A 24,234-nucleotide genomic window follows, 5' to 3' on the forward strand; every position below is an offset into this window, starting at 1 on the left:
GACACGGCAGGCCGTGCTACACTAACATTATTCCAAGATTACAGTATCTTGGGATATAAGCATTTTTAATTAAGTGCAAATACTAAAACCTTTTTGAATTATGGGCTGGATTGAACTACAAACAAAATGTTTTGTTGGATAATCCATTTACTGATAGGGTAACACGGTGACTTTCCTGTAGAAGGTATTAGAGGGAACCTGTCCTCAACTTTATGCTGACCGTAATGAGGGCAGTATAAAGTAGTGACAGAAATGCTGATGTCAGCGGTGTGTCATACATCAGATAAAGGTAAGTGGTTGCTAAGAACCAGCATCAATCATTGCAGCCCAGGCCTGGAAAAGAGTCAAATCTACCTGAGAAGAGTCCTGGTTATTCATGATCTCCTGCTCTCCTGCCCACCCGCTGCTGATTGGCAGTTCTCTCCTAGACAGAAAGGGAGAAAACTAGGTAGAAGCCGGTCAGTCATCAGCAGGTGGGCAGGAGAGCAGGAATTCATGAATAACCAGGACTCTTCTCAGGTGGATTTGACTCTTTTCAAGGCCTGGGCTGCAATGATTGTGATGCTGGTTCTCGGCAACCACTTACTTTTATCTGATGAGTGACACACCACTGTGGTTGGGACTTTTATGAAACTTTAAACCAGTTAGTAGCCAAAGCCTTAAGTTAACACTGTGCAATTTTGTAGCCAAAAAAAGAAGTGGTTACAAGGAGGGGATGTATTAAACTGTGCTGTCTGAGCCTAGTCTTAAAGTTGAATATAGTGGGGTCAGTTCTGTATTTTTACTAAAACGGGCTGCGTGTATATGTGTGGAGGATAAAACACTATGCTTACTTTACTAGTAACTTTACTCCCAATCTTAAAAGGCCTTTCCAAAAAAGTCAAAAGTTAAAAAGGTGTCTAATAAGCGTCATACATACGTTTCCTCTGTTTCGATGGAGATGCTCAGAGGAGTAGGGACTGGACTATATAGCACACAGTGACTACATAGCCTAGTGATACTTCACCAATCAATATAACTACAGAATTATTAACTTAAAGAACATATTTTGGTCCCATGTTTATATGTGCCCACATTGCTGAGAAAAAGGAAGTTTTAATATACAGAGGATATAAAAAGTCTACACACCCCTGTTAAAATGTCAGGTTTCTGTGCTGTAAAAAAAATGAGACAAAGATAAATCATTTCAGAGCTACCTATGTGACCTATAAACTGAAATTGAAAAACAAACTGAAATCTTTTAGGCAAATAAAATAAAAATAATGTGGTTGCATATGTGTGCACACCCTCTTATAACTGGGGATGTAGCTGTGTTCAGAATTAAGCAATCACATTTAAAATCATGTTAAATAGGAGTCAGCATACACCTGCCATCATTTAAAGTGCCTCTGATTAACCCCAAATAAAGTTCTGCTGCTCTAGTTGGTCTTTCCTGAAATTTTCTTAGTCGCATCCAACAGCAAAAGCCGTGGTCCACAGAGAGCTTCCAAAGCATCAGAGGGATCTCATTGTTAAAAGGTATCAGTCAGGAGAAGGGTACAAAAGAATGTCCAAGGCATTAGATATACCATGGAACACAGTGAAGACAGTCATCATCAAGTGGAGAAAATATGGCACAACAGTGACATTACCAAGAACTGGACGTCCCTCCAAAACTGATGAGAAGACAAGAAGAAAACTGGTCTGGGAGGCTACCCAGAGGCCTACAGCAACATTAAAGAAGCAGCAGGAATATCTGGCACGTACTGGCTGTGTGGTACATGTGACAACAATCTCCCGTATTCTTCATATGTCTGGGCTATGGGGTAGAGTGGCAAGACGAAAGCCTTTCTTATGAACAAAAACATCCAAGCCAGGCTACATTTTGCAAAAATACATCTGAAGTCTCCCAAAAATATGTGGGAAAAGGTGTTATAGTTTGATGAAACCAAGGATGAACTTTTTGGCCATAATTCCAAAAGATATGTTCGGCGCAAAAACAACACTGCACATCACCAAAAGAACACCATACCCACAGTGAAGCATGGTGGTGGCAACATCATGCTTTGGGGCTGTTTTTCTTCAGCTGGAACTGGGGCCTTAGTTAAGCTAGAGGGAATTATGAACAGTTCCAAATACCAGTCAATATTGGCACAAAACCTTCAGGCTTCTGCTAGAAAGCTGAACATGAAGAGGAACTTCATCTTTCAGCATGACTACGACCCAAAGCATACATCCAAATCAACAAAAGGAATCGCTTCACCAGAAGAAGATTAAAGTTTTGGAATGGCCCAGCCATAACCCAGACCTGAGTCAGATTGAAAATCTGTGGGGTGATCTGAAGAGGGCTGTGCACAGGAGATGCCCTCGCAATCTGACAGATTTATAGTGTTTTTGCAAAGAAGAGTGGGCAATACTTGCAAAGTCAAAATGTGCCATGCTGATAGACTCATACCCAAAAAGACTGAGTTCTGTAATAAAATCAAAAGGTGCTTCAACAAAGTATTAGTTTAAGGTAGGGTTGTTGCGGGTATCGAAATTTCGATACCCAATCGATACTTTTGTCCCGGTATCGATACGATACCGGGATTTCCGTTTTTTCGATACTGGGCTGCGCTTCTGCACAGTCTAGTATCTCTGAACATGAGCGCACTGCTATCGGCGCGCTCATGTTCTCTCAGCAGCACGGGGAGAAGGAAGCTGTCCTCCCTCCCCCCTGTGCTGCTGCCGCTGCCACCAATGAGAAGAGAGGGGCGGAGGAGGGGCGGCAATGAGAAGAGAGGGGCGGCAATGAGAAGAGAGGGGCGGCAATGAGAAGAGAGGGGCGGCAATGAGAAGAGAGGGGCGGAGGAGGGGCGGCACCACGGAGGAGGGGCGGCAATGAGAAGAGAGGGGCGGAGGAGGGGCGGGCGCACTGCGCCACCAATGATAGGATTATTTCCACACAGAGCGGCGCCCACCAATGATAATTACCCCTTTATACAGGAGGCGGGTACTGGCAGATCAGCGGCAGTTAACTGCCGCTGATCGCAGCTCCCTGTCAGGGGCAGGGTGCCGGCAATGCGATTCTGCTGCCAGCACCCGCCTCCTGTATGTGTTAAAGACTGACTACTATATGGGACTCCAGACTTTCACCATCAGGCCACACAGAGCGGCGCCCAGCGATGTCTCAGCACTCACCATTAGTCCTGGGCGCCGCTCCGTTCGCCCGCAGTGCCCCACTACTGTCTCCTCTCCTGCTCCACATGCTGCTGATTACTATCGGAGCGATGGGAGGAGACATCAGCTTCACTAGTGGGCGTTCCTTTTCCCTGCGCTGCGATTGGACAGCGCTACAGCCAGGGAGAAGGAACGCCCACTAGTGAAGCTGATGTCTCCTCCCATCGCTCCGATAGTAATCAGCAGCATGTGGAGCAGGAGAGGAGACAGTAATGGAGCACTGCAGGCGAACGGAGCGGCGCCCAGGACTAATTGTGAGTGCTGAGACATCGCTGGGCGCCGCTCTGTGTGGCCTGATAGTGAAAGTCTGGAGTCCCATATAGTAGTCAGTCTTTAACACATACAGGAGGCGGGTGCTGGCAGCAGAATCGCATTGCCGGCACCCTGCCCCTGACAGGGAGCTGCGATCAGCGGCAGTTAACTGCCGCTGATCTGCCAGTACCCGCCTCCTGTATAAAGGGGTAATTATCATTGGTGGTGCAGTGTGCCCCCCAACCCATTAAAATCATTGGTGGCACAGTGCGCCAGCCCATCTCAACCCCCCAGTATTAAAATCATTGGTGGCAGTGGCCACAGGGACCTCTCCCCTCCCCCTCATTGGTGGTGCAGTGGCAGCTTCTGATCGGAGCCCCAGCAGTGTAATGCTGGGGCTCCGATCGGTTACCATGGCAGCCAGGACGCTACAGAAGCCCTGGTTGCCATGGTAACATCCCTGATGCTGTGTGCACAAAGCACAGAGCAGCAGGGACAGTGTGAAGTCCTATTCACCCTGATAGAGATCTATAAGGCTGAATAGGAAAAGGGATGAAAGATCCCAGGTTCTAGCCCCTAAGGGGGGGGAATAGTTATTAAATAAAAAGTGTAAAAAAAAATAAAAAATAATATTAAGTATAAATCACCCCCTTTTCCCAATTTCACATATAAAATATATAAATAATAAACATATTACGTCGCCACGTCAGAAAAGTCCAAACTATTAAAATATAAAAAAAAATCTAGGTGGTGAATGCCGGAACAGAAAAAATAAAATAAAAACTGCGCGATTCGCCATTTTTAAAAATGAGGAATGCACGTGGCTTTTTTTGTTTATTTTTTTTTTGCGTGGTATCGAATGGTATCGAGTATTGCAATACTTTTTCATGGTATCGAAACCGAATCAAAAATTTGGTATTGCAACAACTCTAGTTTAAGGGTGTGCACACTTATGCAACCACATTATTTTAGTTGTATATTTTTTCTTCCCTCTACCTAAAAGATTTCAGTTTGGTTTTAAATTGAGTGGTACAGTTTATAGGTCACATTAAAGGTGGAAAAAGTTCTGAAATGATTTATCTTTGTCTCATTTTTTTACATCACAGAAACCTGACAACAGGGGTGTGTAGACTTTTTATATCCACTGTATGTAAATAAGCCTCTAGGCGCAACAGGGGTGTTGCTATTACACCTAGAGGCTTTGCTCTCTCTGCAACTGCCGCGCCCTCTCCACTTTGACTGACAGGGCCAGGCAGTGAAAATGTCCTTACACCATATCGATCAATTATAGTGCAGAGGGTGCTGTAGCTGCAGAAAGAGCTGAGCCTTTAGACTGTTTTAGGGAACAGTCAGGACATCACAGGTAGTGTAATATTACATAATGATAGGACTTTGAGGATACATGTACATGAAGCGTATTTGTATGCAGAAAATCTGCATGAAATCCACATTAAACTGCATAAATACTGCATATAAGGGCTCATGCACACAAACATATTTTTTTTCTGTGTCCATTCTGTTTTTTTTTTGCAGCCTGAATGCAGAACCATTCACTTCAATAGTGCAACAAAAAAATAAATAAATGAAATGACTCAGTGTGCATTCATAGTTAATACAGTTGAAAAAAGACATAAGTCCATCAAGCTCAACCAAGGGATGGGTGGTTACGCGAATCGCAGAAGGAAATGAGACTCAGCTTTCTACACATTTTCATGAGCATTAAAAGAGTTTTCTCATCATGGACAATGAGGGCATATCGCTAGGATATGTCCCCATTGTCTTATAGGTGCGGGTCCCACCCCTGGGACCTGCACCTATATTGAGAACGGGGCCCCGCAAGTGAAGGAGGGCGCACTGCACATGTGCAGCCCCCTTCCATTAATTTTTTATGGGGCTGGAGAAAATAGCCGAGCGCTGGCTCAGCTATTTCCATCAGCCCCATAGAAATGAATGGGATCGGGGGCCGCGCATGCGTGGTACGCTCCCATTCACTTCTATGGGGAGCTGGCTTGGTGGTGGCTGGACCGGAGTCCTCCACCAGCTACCACCTTGCGGGACTTCATTCTCGATCCTAGCGATATGCCCCCATTGTCTATGATGAGACAACCCCTATAATGTCATTTACTTTTAAGAATTCATCCAAACCCTTTTTAAAACTGTCCACTGTTCTTTCTGTGACCACGTCCTGAGGAAGTTTGTTCCACAGATTCACCGTTCTTACAGTAAAGAAGTTTTGACGCTTCTGGAGACTGAAATGTTTCTTCTCCAGTCGGAGGCAGGGCCCCCTTGTCTTTTGAGGGCATTTTACATGGAACAGTTTTTCTCCATATTTCTTGCATGGCCCCCCTTAGACGTCTCTTCTCAAGACTAAATAAATTCAATTATTTTAATCTTTCTTCATAACCAAGACCCTCCATGCCCCTTATCAGTTTAGTTGCTCTCCTCTGTACTTTCTCCAGCTGCAGGGCATCCATTCTTTGGACTGGTGCCCAGAACTGAACTGCATATTTCAGATGAGGCTTAGAGATTACTAATGCTTTGTAAAGTGGTAATATTACATCCCTGCCATGCGAGTCCATGCCTTGATAAATGCATGACAATATCCTGGTGGCCTTAGAAGCAGCTGATTGACATTGTATTCCGTTATTTATTCTACCATCTACAAGGACACCCAAATCCTTCTCTATAAGTGACTCTCGCAGTGTTACATGCCCTAGGACATATGATGCACGGAGATTATTACTACCAAGATGCATAACTTTACATTCATCCACATTGAACCTCATTTGCCAAGTTGATGCCCAATCACTCAGAGTGTTCAGTCAGCTTGTTTTCTATGGACATCTTCCATACACTGCACAGTACTACACAGCTTAGTGTCATCCGCAAAAATAGAAATGGTGCTATTACTGGTCCTATTAAATAATAGAGGACCCAGCACTGAACCTTGGGGTACACCACTTATGTCACACACCATGTCCGTATGTCTGCATGTCCTATTATTGTCCGCATTACGTACAAGGATATAACTGTTCTATTAGGGGCTGGCCATTCCTTTCTACAAAATGCGTAATGCACACAGCTGGTATCTATGTTTTGCAAATGCGCAATTTGTGGATCGCAAAACACCCCGCGGTCGTGTGCATGAGACCTAAATATGCACTATTTATTGTGGGTTTGCTGCAATTTTTTCTGTCGTTTTTATGTGGTTTTTGTTGTGGATTTTCTATTTGCTGAAACAACCCCATTGAAGTCTATGAGGAAAACCATGACTCTTCATAAGGTGTGGAATCACAAATGACATGCTGTGGATTTTAAAATCTGCACGTCAGGTCAATTTCCACACGCAAAAAAATAAGCAAAGTGTATATATTTGGCAAATTCACTTTGCTGGTGCTGTATTATGTTCTGCACGAAAATCCACTCAGAAAAACCTCCTGGAATTCCACATTGTGTGCAGTTACACTAATTGTCAACTAGAACAAACTAAAACAGCAAAAAGCCCCCTAACTCCAATCAAAGACCACTCCAAACTTTTACTAAATAAAAGAAACAAACACTGGGGATAACAACCAAACAAGTGAAGCAAAACTAAACAAAAAGGAAAAATGCAAAAGGAGGGATCAAAAAGGAAAGATTAAAGTGGCCAAAGTTAAACCTTGACTAGAACTCAGTGGGTCCTTGAATTTATCACATCATGCGAATGAAGGATATGGTAGCTGTGGAATTGTTTTTTGTGGGACAACTAAAACAGGGGTGAAGTTGATAAAAAAAAGAAGCGAAAGGAGATTAGCAATAAGGTGAGAGACAGTAGTTACCTAACCTTAGCTAGGTGGACCTGTTGAGCCAGGGATCCCTGCAAGTCTTTCCAGTGGAATTAGGTTTTAACAAAGGCAATGGATGTACCATTGAGAGATAAGTTAAGGTTCACCATATGCTTAAACCAACCCAGGCAAGATTTGCACAAGCATTTGACACGACCTAATTCCAAACAATGGGTTAAAGTCAATTGTTTGATCATATAAGGCGATTTTATCAATTTCCTGTAATGCGTAAGAATTGTGGTAAAATTTGCAGTATCTGAAGGTATACTAAATTGTAATGAACATGGAAGAGTGGAGCACCGTTGCAGCATTTCAATTTACTGCTGCAGATCACCCGGCAGCACCTTTACACGGGAAATTATTGCAAGGTGTAAATCCACCTTTAGGCCTCATTCAATGTGTTTGGTCAGTGATTTCCATTAGTGATTGTGAGCCAAACCAGGGGCAGGTCTAAACAAAGAACAGGTGCAAGTCTTTCCATGTCTTTTCCATTACCTTATCTTTATGTAGCCTCCATTCCTGATGGAAATCACTGGCCGAACACTGACATGTAAGTAAGGCCTTAGTCACAATAAAACTAAATTGAGCATTTGATTTTGTGTTGCTATATTCTGAAAGATATAGGATTTTCATTTTTCCAGTGACTGAGCTTGTTAATTTCAGAATATTAGGCTACTTTCACACTCGTGTTTTGGCTTTCCATTTGTGAGATCCATCATTGCAGCTGGCCAGCTAGGACCTGTCCTAGGTTGCTAATATAGCTTATCTGTGTACACAGCTAGACCTGCCAATAGCCTTAATACAGTTCCTATGTTTATGTGTTAAAGACAAAAGCAGAGTTATTTACTGTGACATCATGTTTTGAATGACATATAACTGTTATATTTTGTGTTCACAGAAGCAGAAAAGATAATATGCCTTTAAGATTCATTTTGTAATGTAAGGTAAGCTCAGTGACTCAGCATAAACAACAGAAAGCATAGTGTTAATCTGTTGTTGCTGGGCAGAAGTCTAGACCAATCAAAGCCAGCGTCTCACACAGCAAGAGTTTACACCAATCACAGCCAGCCTCACACACAGGCTGTGTGGGGGAATTCCCCTAGCTGAACAGACACACAGTTCCAGTCCAGAGCCCAGTTTTATGGGAAAAATAGTTATATAACAATTATATAATGTTTATATTGTTAATATTGTGATTAGAACTGTATACTGAACCAGTTATATATGTGTTTACTTACAGTTCCACCAAATACAAATTACAAGCTACAAATAGCAGGCATACAAACCAGATTCCATACAAACTGCAAACTGCTCATACCAGATCATAAGCAATTGCATACTGCAAACCAAGTTGAGCAAGCAGAAGAGCTCAGCTATACCTCTCATCGAGATCATAAAGTGCTTAAATAACTTAAAGTGAGAGTACAGATACTCAAGAGAGAAATATATCCACCATTTTATGTTGGATGACAAGATTGAACAGTTGAACCACCATTTTATACATACCGCCATTTTGTGATATATTTTCAACACGTGTTTTGTACATGGACTATCTGCTGCGGAGTCGGCAGTGTTATATGAAGAAAAGTTGAAGTTAATAAAGAAGTTATTTCAAGCATTTGGTGTGCTCTTTAAACCTACTGTTTCCATAGAACGGCGCTAGAGGAATTACAGAGTAACAGACAGCAGAGTGCCAGTATATACCGCCACGCAGCAACTGTTCCTGAGTGAGCAAGCAAAGACATCTCAGCGGAGCTACCATAAAGGCCATTGAACATGAGCATAAGTCAAACTGTAGCCGACTCCTAAAGTGGCAGAATGGCAAAGGCAAAATAGTCAGAGAAAGAGCACCAACCCTCCTGCGATCTCTAAAGAGAGAAAGAGACGCATGGTGGGAGGCCAAAGTCCAGAGCTAGGGTGCCTACACCGCTATCCACTGAGAGACCACATACTGTAGCCATCTAGTTTCAGAAGCTCAAAGCCTGCAGCAGGGTATCCAAGCCAGCGCATCGCAAGTCATCACAGAGCATCGCAAGTCATCACAGAGCATACCATCATATCAAGAAAAAACACGTCTTCCTTAAGATTGACATTTGTTCCTGCTCTTCAGAATAAGGTCAGAGCTTTCCTTTTATTACTTAACATTGCATATAGGCTTTGGCATAAAGAGACATTTTTTGTGTTCAGAAATAAGAGACTTTAAATAAAAATAAAGGATAGTCTGTAGTATACGAACTCTAAAGCATTTAAAGTGAAAGTCATTTATTGCCTGTATTTATCACTGTTGTATTTAAAGTGACAGTCCTTTATTTCTGCATTTGTCAGTATTGCATTTAAAGTAAAAGGACTGTTAATATTCGTATTGATTGTATTATTGCATTTAAAGTAAAATCTCTGAACCTAGTATTACTATGCCACTGTTAGAGGATACAAACATAGATTGAGTAGAGGGGGAAGAGCAAGGGAACCTGTCTGAGGTAGAAGAGTCTGACGTAGCATTAGTCATGCCTCAAACAAATATAGCCCAAGCAGATGAACTAAGACACGTTCATCACGTGCCAGAAAACCGACCCCAAAGATGCTGGAAAATTTGGAGCAAGAAGCAGCACTGAAAGGAAAAAAGTTTGCCAGAATGTATGATAAATGGAAATTATACATGAAAGACATTCGTAAAAAGCTAAAGCAAGAAAGTATAAAAGGGAACTTGAGTGATATGATAGAGACGGTAGAAGAATCTGAATCAGAGCTTATGGCAGCATATGTCAACCTGCGGTCATTTACCTTCCCAGGATATTGTAAGAAACATGGACACATGTACTGCGGTCACTAAAGATTTGGTAAAGCTCATGAGAGAACTATCATCTGCAGAAAACTACAATGAAGTTAAAGCAAGAAGTAGAATGAATGAGCTAGGTGCCCAAGAATTGGCATCAGAAAACTCATGGCCACTAGCTAAAATGGAGGGGTGAATCTCCCAGACATAATTTGTCTTGTTTTATTAAGACATATTATTGATTGGTAAATAGAAATATACAGAGGCTCTACTGTCAGCAATTCACGGATAGGTGCTCTCTCCAGATAGGCAGCACCTATTGCCAAAGAGGTAGATAAACAAGTGGATATATGAAGTGGAGGGCACTCAAATGTCTAAGGGTTATTTGTACCACAATACGCAATGTTCTTATATACGATAAAATCCAATATTCTGGTATCGGATAATACTAGTACAGGTGATCAGTCTGTCTAGTAATTTACTAAAATACAAAAATGCTAAATGCACGTCACAGTGAAGGTGCTCGAGGAGGATAAAACACATCAGCAACGCCGAGCCCCGGCCAAAGTGTGGAGGTGTCCGAGATCCCCAAGGGTCAAGCCAAGTAATTAGACTGCAAAAGTCACTAGATAGAGCCGGCTACAATAGATGACATATCCAGTCAGCTGACCGCATTGACGGAGATACCCCCGAGTCACGTGAGATGCCATCCTCTGCACCGCGTGGAACGCAACCAGAGACGCCGGAGATACGTCCCGAGTCACGTGAGACGCTATCCTCTGCACCACGTGGGACGCAACCAGAGACGCTGGAAGTAGGGGACACCACAACGGAGAGAGACGCCAAACAAGCTGCAAGAAACGTGCGCACCAACGCTCCCCAGGATCGGACCACCGCCAGTATACATCACCTACTTGGGTACATCTTCGATGGGGTAAGACTGTTCCAGCCTTGATATATAACAGACTGTCTCTATCTATCTGGACATAACAAGGGACCCTTGACACAATCTGTTTTTATTGTTCATTTTATTGGATATCTGGATACCCACGTCATTGCCAGCTGGGTATATAGAAGCCCACTGTGACGTGCATTTAGCATTTTTGTATTTTAGTAAATTACTAGACAGACTGATCACCTGTACTAGTATCATCTTATACCAGAATATTGGATTTTATCGTATATAAGAACATTGCGTATTGCGGTACAAATTACCCTGACGCCACCTATTTGTAACCACTTGTTTACACCCCTGTGGTTTACAATTTTATTTCCAATAAATAATTTATGATTCATCCATATGTGTACTTAGACATTTGAGTGCCCTCCACTTCATATTATTGATTGGATCCGTAAATCTAGCCACACTCTGATTATGACCTAGAGGAAGGTATTTGTTCCCTCTGGGACCCGTGTACACTACTTCATACTAGATTGAGATTCCATACTTTTTTGCCGCCTGGAAGACTCTGCAGTGACTCCTTCATGTGTCCTAGATGGTCTCTAAGTATCTCCCACTATGCTGAATTTGACCAGGGACGGACCAACAAACTCTTCCAAGAGTGGAGGGGATTCTTACAGTTCAACACATGTTGCATAATTTAGACCCTAGGTGGTTAAGCTGCCATTCAGATCACTGAACCAATGTTAGTAGGTCATTTTGTAGCAGTGGAAATGGTGTTTTTTTATCAAGTTACTTTTTATGGCAAAGAATGACTGCAATTAACTGCAATTCATCAGATTACGCTTCATAACAATCTAGAGTTAATGCAAATTGCCACCATATAAGGTGAAGCAGCAACTTTGTGGAAACCAAAATTTATGTTAGTCTCAAAGCTTTTGTCTTTGACAGTATATATTTTTATACATTTGAACTTTTTTGTTAAATGTACACTGAGGGACTGACCATGTATGAGCTTGATTGCTCATATAGTACAATGCAGTACTTTTGTAGTGTAGTGTATTATGGCTGACAGTGTAAAACTGACAGGATTCCTATTAGGCCCTACCTCTGAGGTAGTGTCGACAAACAGAGTCTCCTTCCTCTCTCTAACCACTTAAGCCCCTTTTCACCTGCATTTAACCGACTTTTCACAACTCTACCCTGTTTTTTGTTTGCCACTAGGCCAAGGATGGCCAACCTGAGGCGTTTTTTTGATACTCGATCTGAGGAGGTCCAAATGAGCCAAGTCGGTACTATAAAGTCATATGAACAAATTGCTGACTAGTGATTGATCTAAGAGAACGTCCATTACATTGATAGTGGTTATAGGTGAGGAAAGTGGAAAACAAACTACCTGGTACCAAAACACAGTAGAGTAGATTAACCACTTCGACCTAGCTGAAACACCCTTAATGACCAGGCCACTTTTTACACTTCTGCACTACACTACTTTCACCGTTTATTGCTCGGTCATGCAACTTACTACCCAAATAAATTTTACCTCCTTTTCTTCTCACTAATAGAGCTTTCATTTGGTGGTATTTCATTGCTGCTGACATTTTTACTTTTTTTTGTTATTAATCGAAATTTTACGATTTTTTGTGCAAAAAAATGTCATTTTTCACTTTCAGTTGTAAAATTTTGCAAAAAAAACGACTATCCATATATGAATTTTTTGCTAAATTTATTGTTCTACATGTCTTTGATTTAAAAAAAATGTTTGTGTAAAAGTTATAGCGTTTACAAACTATGGTACAAAAATGTGAATTTCCACTTTTTGAAGTAGCTCTGACTTTCTGAGCACCTGTCATGTTTCCTGAGGTTCTACAATGCCCAGACAGTACAAACACCCCACAAATGACCCCATTTCGGAAAGTAGACACCCTAAGGTATTCACTGATGGGCATAGTGAGTTCATAGAACTTTTTATTTTTTTGTCACAAGTTAGCGGAAAATGATAATGATTTTTTTTTTTTTTTTCTTACAAAGTCTCATATTCCACTAACTTGTGACAAAAAATAAAAACTTTCATGAACTCACTATGCCCATCACAAAATACCTTGGGGTGTCTTCTTTCCAAAATGGGGTCACTTGTGGGGTAGTTATACTGTCCTGGCATTTTAGGGGCCCAGATGCATGAGAAGTAGTTTGAAATCAAAATCTGTAAGAAATGACCGGTGAAATCCGAAAGGTGCTCTTTGGAATGTGTGCCCCTTTGCCCACCTAGGCTGCAAAAAAGTGTCACACATCTGGTATCGCCGTACTCAGGAGAAGTTGGGGAATGTGTTTTGGGGTGTCATTTTACATATACCCATGCTGGGTGAGAGAAATATCTTGGCAAAAGACAACTTTTCGCATTTTTTAATACAAAGTTGGCATTTGACCAAGATATTTATCTCACCCAGCATGGGTATATGTAAAATGACACCCCAAAACACATTGCCCAACTTCTCCTGAGTACGGCGATACCACATGTGTGACACTTTTTTGCAGCCTAGGTGGGCAAAGGGGCACACATTCCAAAGAGCACCTTTAGGATTTCACCGGCCATTTTTTACAGATTTTGATTTCAAACTACTTCGCACACATTAGGGCCCCTAAATTGCCATGGCAGTATAACTACGCCACAAGTGACCCCATTTTGGAAAGAAGACACCCCAAGGTATTCCGTGAGGGGCATGGCGAGTTCCTAGAATTTTTAATTTTTTGTCACAAGTTAGCGGAATATGAGACTTTGTAAGAAAAAAAAAATCATCCTTTTCCGCTATCTTGGCAAAAGACAACTTTTCCCATTTTTTTTATACAAAGTTGGCATTTGACCAAGATATTTATCTCACCCAGCATGGGTATATGTAAAATGACACCCCAAAACACATTTCCCAACTTCTCCTGAGTACGGCGATACCACATGTGTGACACTTTTTTGCAGCCTAGATGCGCAAAGCGGCCCAAATTCCTTTTAGGTGGGCATTTTTAGACATTTGGATCCCAGACTTCTTCTCACGCTTCCGGGCCCCTAAAATGCCAGGGCAGTATAAATACCCCACATGTGACCCCATTTTGGAAAGAAGACACCCCAAGGTATTCAATGAGGGGCCTGGCGAGTTCATAGAATATTTTTTTTTGGGCACAAGTTAGCGGAAATTGATTTTTTTTTGTATTCTCTCACAAAGTCTCCCTTTCCGCTAACTTGGGACAAAATTTTCAATCTTTCATGGACTTAATATGCCCCTCACGGAATACCTTGGGGTGTCTTTCTTTCCGAAATGGGGTCACATGTGGGGTATTTATACTGCCCTGGCATTTTAGGGGCCCTAAAGCGTGAGAAGAAGTCTGGAATATAAATGTCTAAAAAAATGTACGCATTTGGATTCCGTGAGGGGTATGGTGAGTTCATGTGAGATTTTATTTTTGGACACAAGTTAGTGGAATATGAGACTTTGTAAAAAAATAATAATAATTTCCGCTAACTTGGGCCAAAAAAATGTCTGAATGGAGCCTTACAGGGGGGTGATCACCCATATAGACTCCCTGATCACCCCCCTGTCATTGATCACCCCCCTGTAAGGCTCCATTCAGACATCCGTATGATTTTTACGGATCCGCGGATACATGGATCGGATCCGCAAAACACATACGGACGTCTGAATAGAGCCTTACAGGGGGGTGATCAATGACAGGGGGGTGATCAGGGAGTGTATATGGGGTGATCACCCCCCTGTCATTGATCACCCCCCTGTAAGGCTCCATTCAGACGTCCGTATGTGTTTTGCGGATCCGATCCATGTATCCGCGGATCCGTAAAAATCATATGGACGTCTGAATGGAGCCTTACAGGCGGGTGATCAATGACAGGGGGGTGATCAGGGAGTCTATATGGGGTGATCAGGGGTGATCAGTGGTTCATAAGGGGTTAATAAGTGACAGGGGGGGTGTAGTGTAGTGGTGTTTTGTGCTACTTTACACAGCTACCTGTGTCCTCTGGTGGTCGATCCAAACAAAAGGGATCACCAGAGGACCAGGTAGCAGGTATATTAGACACTGTTATCAAAACAGTGTCTAATATACCTGTTAGGGGTTAAAAAAATCGAATCTCCAGCCTGCCAGCGAGCGATCGCCGCTGGCAGGCTGGAGATCCACTCGCTTACCTTCTGATCCTGTGAACGTGCCGCCTGTGTGCGCGCGTTCACAGGAAATCTCGGCTTGTGCGAGAGGACGCGTATATGCGTGACTCTGCTCAGAGCTGCCGCCTCCGGAACGCGATCCTGCGTTAGGCGGTCCGGAGGCGGTTAAATAAGGCCGAATGCACGCGGCTGTTGTTCATGGCCGTGAGCGGTCCGTGGAACCGTGGCCTAGATTCCTCCTGAGAGCAGGAGCGAACGGCGTCATTGGTTGCTATGACGCCGTGCGCTCCCTGCTGCAGCCGCAGTACAGTAACACACTGGTATGATCTATACCAGTGTATTACAGTACTGTGCCGGCAGCAGGGAGCGCACGGCGTCATAGCAACCAATGACGCCGCGTGCTCCTGCTCTCAGGAGGAATCCAGGCCGCGGTTCCACGGACCGCTCACGGCTGTGAACAACGGCCGTGTGCATTCGGCCTTAGTATGAATCGGACAAAATATAATAATTGCACACCAAATTGAATGCCATATGATGGTGTCACTCTCTAGAAGCATTTAGGTAACATTAAAATAGTGCAAATAGAAAGGAATGGGTTATGAAAGATGCACATGGAGGCTAAATGTATTTATTTATGTCTGGAGGCTATCAACACAATCTCCATACTAACCCTAACTAAACTAGCATGCTAACAAACACCAACAGAATTCCTCAGCATAAGGGCCAGTCTTAAAGGCGTTTTCTGGGATTACTATGGTTTTTAGCAGATATTCCTATGTAATTACCTACTTCATGTTTATCTTCCCTGTGCTTTTTTTTCCAGTTTGATTTCACCATGTAAACAAGTCTCCCGGGTTTGTTTCCATCCTGTATGTTTCTAGCTCTTCCTGATATCCAATCAAACCCATGATGCACTTCTTTCTCTGCCACAGCTCCAGCACTGCCCAACGATGTCACACTAGGTTATAGCTCTCTTGCAAGCTATCCCTGCTGGTCTGAATACAATGCTGCTGTTCCTGTGACTGCTCTGCTTGCTGCAGGTTCTTATCTGCACCTCCCCATGCCTCTGAGATACCCTAGTGATGCCTACACAGATTCCTGACTCTGTTGATGATCTGTCAGAGCAATCTTGAATCGCTTTGCCTGTTTACTGGGAGAACTATGCAGCCAACAGCTGCTTTGTCCTTTCTATCTCCTCCTCTCATCTCTGTGATCAATATGTGAGGAGGAAACAAGACGCTGGGAAAGCTTATGCAGCTGTCATAAATATTAAGTCAGGATTTCCCATCTTCCCTGGATAATCTGATTTTGCTGGCTACCAGGACTGACATCTGCTTTTAAGAGTGACTACATGAGTCAGATGTCACCCAGTAGTTTCTCATCCGATGATTATATTTCCGAGACCCTCGCACTCTGTCATGCCAACAGCCTCTGCAAACCCCATGCAGGTTTGAGGCCATCCAAATCTAAAAAAGCTTGTCCTGTCTGGCTTAGTTTGGAAGGTGAGCCTTCCCTATGCAAGAGTTATACCCTGTTAAAACCAAGAATAGCCATCTTAGTGCAATAATCTGACCAGAAACCTCTTTTGATATTTACATATTCCTCAATTCTGGGTTTGCTGGGGACTTTGTTGACCAATCCTTGGTCAAACTGCTCTGCCTGAAGCTATCTGTTTTTCTCATAAATTAATTTGTACTGTAAAAAAACATTTCCCAAACTCGGGTTTAGTTCAAAGTGGTAATGTTGTGTTGCTATATAAAGGTTGATATATTTTATACATATTGGACGTTTTTTTATTTTATAGTTGTTCTTCCTGTAGTCATATTGTATAGACTGTAGGCACTACTGGCTGGCACTCCATTACATTTCAAGTGTGCCTCCTGGTTAAAATGTTTGACTCATTAGGGTGCCAACCAGAAGGAATGGTCAAGCTAAATATGTTATCAATCAATAGGTTCGCTATCTGTCTGCCTCCTACTCTCTGTGACACTAAGGCGATTATACATCCATCTTGTAGCTGTGTCATTTTTTATTTTGGTCAGATGTATTAATTCCATGTGTAGTGTCCCACTAGGTAGGAGTGGGCACTACACAAGGGTCAATTGGGTAACGTGTTACTTCTACTCACAAGGGACAGTGATATTGTATTCATCCATGCATTGTAATGTAATTTACTGTGTGTATTAAATATGTTGGTTCCCCCCTGTTAATGCTTATCAGGCCTAGTTGGGTGTAATTAGACATTCCAGACACTAGAGGGAGATAGGGAGCCCCCCGCGCCATCTACTTTACAAGTGCCGGCGGCGACAGCGGAGGACAGCGACCCCGACTCAGAAAGCCTGGACGACCAGATCGTGCGGCTGGAGAAGAAATTGCGTGAGCTGCGCCAGATTGCCTCCGCCAGGATCCAGACTCCACCTGACCTGAAAGAAAGTGGACTTAAGGACTCGGACGTCTCCGGGTCTGAGGTGAGAGTACCTGTCCCTTCCAGCCGGCCCTCTTTAGTGTCAGCACCTGCGGTGAGGTCCTCCTATGCTGTGCACCGACGCGCAGAGCCAGTTGTCCAGGAACCCACCGGACCGCTTGCAGCAGCGGTACCCAGGCCAGTGCAGCAACCTCCAATTGTCATGCCTGCACCGGTGCGGTCAGCAACAGTGATAACCCCTAGGCCTATGGGGCCAATACCTATTAGGGGTCCTTTCATGCTGCAGTTGCCCCCCAATACTGTGTTGTGGGCACATCCGCCTGTTGACTCTCACTACAGGCCCAATCTACAAATGGAGCCAGGGAGCACCACTGTGATGCCAAGTGGATATGACATACCCCTGTGATTTGGCCTGCTAGGCCATTGATTTGATTTATTTTGCCAAGGGACCCTAATGAAGTGGATTAACCCTTCCAGGACAGGAGTCCTTCGTTGTTTTGGCCCTCTGTTGCTGCTGCCAGTTACCCACGGCTCAGTGGTAGTGGTCAACCACTGAAATACCAATTGCAGCAAGGCCATACTGTTTACAGGACCCCCTGCCTGCTTTCTCAGAGTGAAAAACCCAGTTGTGCCTATGTGTATGTTGCACCTTTAACCCTTTTCACCCCCTTTTCAGGTTGATTAAGGGTATTGCAGAACTTATTTTTATATGTGCCATTTGAATAATGTGGACTATTTTTATGTGCTGTCACTTTTATTATGCAACGTAAATATTAAAAGAAATGCGCCCAGGGAAAGACTCTAATGCACATGAGCCTCTGAGATCTTGCTACTATTTTAAAGAAATGTGCCCAGAGATGGACTCCACCGTATGTGAGCCTCTGTGATCTGATACCTTCTTTTCTGCTGGATATTTGGCTACACTTGTCACTTTAAACCTGGGTACGGACTCATTTATATCCTTTGAGCCTCCAAGAATTGTTATTTAATGTTTTACATTTTCTATGGACTACTACTGTTCATTATGGACAATTTGCACTTAAAGTTTTATATGGACTAATCCTGGTATCCTTGATACGCTGCACCAGGTCAGCGCCCCTGTTCCCTTACAGTATCCTGAGAGAAGAGAACGACGCCCCTTTTCACCGAACTTGTTCCTTAGCCAGTGGAACTGCCTGATATATACATGTAATATATTTCGCAAATGTAGATGTATTTTCCTGCTTTGCATTATTTTTCTATTACAGGGGCAGTATCCTGCTGGGCAAGGCCCCTTTCATGTTGCGCCGAGGACGGGCAACGTCATAGCGTGGGGGTATGTAGTGTCCCACTAGGTAGGAGTGGGCACTACACAAGGGTCAATTGGGTAACGTGTTACTTTTACTCACAAGGGACAGTGATATTGTATTCATCCATGCATTGTAATATAATTTACTGTGTGTATTACATATGTTGGTTCCCCCTGTTAATGCTTATCAGGCCTAGTTGGGTGTAATTAGACATTCCAGACACTAGAGGGAGATAGGGAGCCCCTAGTATAAATGTCCAGGCCCAGACAGGGAGGGGTTAGGTCATAGTCAGGAGTCTGTGGAGACAGAAGTGAGAAGGCACCAGCCCAGGATATGCTGAGAGCCTCCCCCTGACATGCAGCTAGATAGTCCTGGTTTCTAGCTGCACTAGGAGGCTAGGAAGAGTACAGCCTACCTGGAGACCAGTAATACAACCAACACAGATGAGACACCCCAGTAGTAGGAGAGCACCTCCTGGGAGCAACCTGTAGTATCCCTCACAGCAAGGACAATACCACAAGTACAGCTAAGTAACCTGATAGGCAGAAGTGTTTAATATAGAGCAAGTGCCAATACTGGAGGAAGGATTATATATACCAAAGATTCAAGCCAGCAATTAGGCATCCGGGCCTTGGGATCCAGCCAGCTAGAATAGCTGAGGGGATAGAGCAGCATTGTACTGCAAAGCATTAACTGTTTGCCCTCCAAGTATCTTGCAAGATCATACCTGCCATATTGTGAAGTAAAGCTGCTGTGCACTTGTACTAGAAAGGACTGCATTATTATCACCTACTGCAACTGCTTGTATAAAGTTGGACTGTTTCCTAAAGTAAAGCAACGTTTGGTTCACCAACTGCGTACGCTATTAATCCTCCTACAAACCGGTGTGCCACCGTTACAGGCACTGGCGTCACGATCCTTAAAAGGGACCTTACCTAAGGCATTCAAAACACCTACAACATCCAGGGCACCTCACACACCATCAGGCCTGGTCCCTATCTACAGAGTGTGCCCCAGAGGAACCGTGTCTACCTCTCCTTCACTGCCCAGGGTTCTCCTCAGAAAAGTAGTGTAACCCTCGATTGCCCATACCGTGACCTCACTATCGCTATACCCTGCAGGTCTGGCGTGTTGCACATGCTTATGCTGAAAGCTAATAAATACACCATATATAGACATTTCTTTGTCTACCAGCTGTATTCATTTTTCAAAGCATGGGCCTGTCCCAATGGGGATGGGTTAATCACAGTTTACCTGTGCCTGCCCTGAACCTTTGGGATTAGAAGCGACACATTGCCTCCTGGAGGACTGTGGTAAGTAATAAAGCCGACTAAGAAGGTAGAAATGTCCTGTGCCTAGAGGATTTTACTGTAAAGTAGTTTTCCTGTGGGAAGTGTTATAGAAAGGGCACAAACAGAAAACCTATGAAAAACATATTTAGCTTCTACATTAGTCAAGTTTTGGAGATGTCTTACTACAAGGAGTTCTGATCAAGGAAAAACTGATTGTCCTAGACAATGAAGACATCTGTTACTCTTTCAAAAAAAATATTACTATTAAACCTAAGGTCTCAGGATGCTTGCTATATTAAATCTCTATTCTGTTAAATCTAATTAATGTTATGTGTATGTCTAGGTTCTGTACTGAGATGGTGCCTTGTGCATTAGGATTCTTTGTGCGCTTACCGCCATAACCATGTATACCCTTTAATGCCTGCATGCTAACTGAACAGTTCTCTGTACAACTGACCATACGGTAAATTTAATCCATCAATGAATACACATCAATCAGGTCCTACATCCCCCACCCTAGTCTTGGTTTCTGCCTCAGGCTCTTGTATAAACTACAGTTTTCTGCTTCACTTAGTCAATCTCCCATGACTAGACAATCAATATTCAGATATTGAGCTCTGCTCTGGGTGTGGAGTCCCTAGGGTAGGCTTCCCATAAAACAAAGAACCTTCATTATATGACCTCATGCCCGACCCAATGTTCTTATTATGATTAATGAATTACTCTGCAGCCACTTGGAAAGTACCATAAAATCCTTCACTATAACAAAATGAAAGCAAAACAGCAAATTACAAATATATGGCGACACATTTCTATCGGTAATTCGGTCATATTTGAAGGGACAAATAGTGTATCCTGCACCTGTATTCTTCCTGTTAAAATGCCCTATCGAAGGGATCGTTGGGTGCCGCTGGTGTCTGTCATAGGACCTGCTTAAACATGCCCATAGCCACATGATCCTTTTAGTCAGCTAGTTTACACAAGGTCATAGATCAAGAGAGGAAGAGAGGCCATATATATATATATATATACTGCATTCGTCACAGTAAGTATGAATCCCATTCCAAGCCCATTATGGTTATCTGATACTGGAGGAGATACCCTTCGTAACTAGCAAGGGAAATACTGCAACTAAAGAATGTTTCTAAAAGCTAATGCAGACGAAACACACGTCGTTTTACATATCTGGCCCGCTTTTGAATGGTTATCCCAACTAGATAATCCCTTCCAGGATTATAGTGCTGAGAGATCATCTAATCGGACTTGCAGGTCAATCTGACAATCAGATGTCATTGCCTAAAGAAGATGTGTGTGGCATAATACATGGTTGTGTTAAATTCACCAGCTGCTAATAGAGGGAAGTCATAAATGGTTGACCCTTCTATATGACATCTACAGGTGAAACTCGAAAAATTAGAATATCGTGTAAAGGTCATTTATTTCAGTAATGCAACTTAAAAGGTGAAACTAACATATGGGATAGACTCATTACATGCAAAGCGAGACATTTCAGGCCTTTATTTGTTATAATTTGGATGATTATGGCTTACAGCTTATGAAACCCCAAAGTCCCAATCTCAGGTCCCCTTTGCTCAGGGGGTATGGATTAGTTAGCTGACTAGAGTGTGACACTTTCAGCCTAGAATATTGAACCTTTTCACAAAATTCTAATTTTAAGCTGCATTAATGCAATTCCTTTTAATTTGCATTACTGAAATAAATGGACTTTTGCACGATATTCTAATTTTTCGAGTTTCACCTGTATATGCCCATAAAGTTATACAAACAGGAGAATGCTTTGATGGAGTAACAGATTTAACATAAAAGAGTGGTGCAACAAAGCATTAAGATGGTGCAACAAAGCATTAAGATGGCGCAACAAAGCATTAAGATGGCGCAACAAAGCATTAAGATGGTGCAACAAAGCATTAAGATGGTGCAACAAAGCATTAAGATGGTGCAACAAAGCATTAAGATGGTGCAACAAAGCATTAAGATGGTGCAACAAAGCATTAAGATGGTGCAACAAAACATTAAGATGGCGCAACAAAGCATTAAGATGGCGCAACAAAGCATTAAGATGGTGCAACAAAGCATTAAGATGGTGCAACAAAGCATTAAGATGGTGCAACAAAGCATTAAGATGGTGCAACAAAGCATTAAGATGGCGCAACAAAGCATTAAGATGGTGCAACAAAGCATTAAGATGGTGCAACAAAGCATTAAGATGGTGCAACAAAGCATTAAGATGGTGCAACAAAGCATTAAGATGGCGCAACAAAGCATTAAGATGGTGCAACAAAGCATTAAGATGGTGCAACAAAGCATTAAGATGGCGCAACAAAGCATTAAGATGGTGCAACAAAGCATTAAGATGGCGCAACAAAGCATTAAGATGGCGCAACAAAGCATTAAGATGGTGCAACAAAGCATTAAGATGGCGCAACAAAGCATTAAGATGGTGCAACAAAGCATTAAGAGAGGCCTTTTATGAAAACCAAGCCAATGAATTAAATAATTCCCAAAAGATGGGTCTTACTGATCTTTGAAAAAAATGCAATATGTCCTAGAAACAACTATTATTTATGCTGCATAGTGTGAATGGGAGATATGTTCTAGCTTGGACAATCTGACTGGACACTACTATGGTCACTAATTATGGCACGTATCATATTTGTCCAATGATTTGCGTGCACCTCTTAATAATTGTGGCGCATTGTACTCCTGTGCGCTTCAGCCAAAGACTGGAGTATAAAATGGCAGTCTTAAATCTCCGGCAGTGTTATATCTCTGTGTGGTTTCTGGATGGGCAGATTTCCCATTCATGAGTCTGTGGCAGCTGCAGTGACAAACCCCATGAAGGTCACATAGTTCTCTCAGAGATATGCCTACCTCATGTTTTGTGCTTGATTTAAAAGCATCCATTTTTTATAAATAAAATCATATTATCAATTACGTAAACATAAAAATGCCCCGTGCATCTATTTCTATCAATTTTTTAATTTGCACTTTTTTATCATATAAAACACGTATGCTGTTTAACAAGGTTGACAACACAGGGGCCTATATATAAAAACCAAGATTTAAATGCTGTTTAATCCAATAATCCTATAATACAGAACTGATGGGCGTGTTCTAATTTAGATGATAATTTAGTGGCGTAGCTACAGGGGAAGCGGTTGCTTTGGGGCCCGACCTCAGAAGGGGCCCACCCAGGATTAGGTCTAAAAGATTTTATTGCCAGGGCCAGCTCAACAGTATTATACACTGACTACCGTAACAGTATATACAGTGACATGACATGCAGTATGTATATGTAGGAAATGGACGAAGCTGTTGGTCTGAGAGAGAGCGATCTTGACTAGTGAAAGGAGTGGGGGTTGCATTGTAGTAGGGGGTTGGGTGCAAAGTAGTTACTGGGGGCGTTTAAAATTTGCTGTTGGGTCCGGTCATTTTCTAGTTTACGATAATCCTAATAGTAGATACATTAAAATAATCTGTTTCGTTATAAGAGTCAATTCATGCGCGGCAGATTGGTTGCCAATATTTTTGCCAATGTTCCATTCATGCGACTGGGCCTTGCAGAAATCCATACACTGGCTTCAGAAACAACCTGATACAGATGTAAAGAATAGAGTTTTCAGTTGCAGAAATTTCTGTAACGAATCTGCCAGAAATAAATTCACCCTAAGGCCTTATGCACACAACCGTATGTATTTTATGGCCTGCAAACCGCGGATCTACAAAATACGGATAGCGCCTGTGTGCATGCCGCATTTTTCACGGGCCAAATAGTAGAAATACAATATTCTTATCTGCAAAACGGACAAGAACAGGGAGTGTTCTATAATTTGCAGGACGGACATGGATGCAGACCACATAAATTACATCCGTTTTTGTGGACCGAACTCAGTTTAACCACACTTACTATCTTCTATACATAGATAGCTAAAGGGAATACAACTAACCTTCTCACCTTCCCCTCAAGAATACCACCATGAGCATAATGGACAGAAGCACGGAGACTGGCTCATGCAGCTTTATTGATAAAATGTCTGCTTATTACAACAGATATCATGTACACGACTTTGTATGTATACCTGCTTTTGTTCAT

The 24,234-nt window shown here is 42.6% G+C and overlaps 1 protein-coding gene across 3 annotated transcripts in view; it reads right to left on the minus strand.

Annotated features, from left to right (window-relative positions):
* The window catches only part of DLG3 (discs large MAGUK scaffold protein 3), a 370,064-nt gene that overhangs the window by 184,537 nt on the left and 161,293 nt on the right, over nucleotides 1-24,234 (minus strand). The gene's annotated exons all lie outside the window — the stretch shown is intronic.

Source organism: Bufo gargarizans, chromosome 9, assembly GCF_014858855.1.
Source record: "Bufo gargarizans isolate SCDJY-AF-19 chromosome 9, ASM1485885v1, whole genome shotgun sequence".
NCBI classification, from domain to species: Eukaryota; Metazoa; Chordata; class Amphibia; order Anura; family Bufonidae; genus Bufo; species Bufo gargarizans.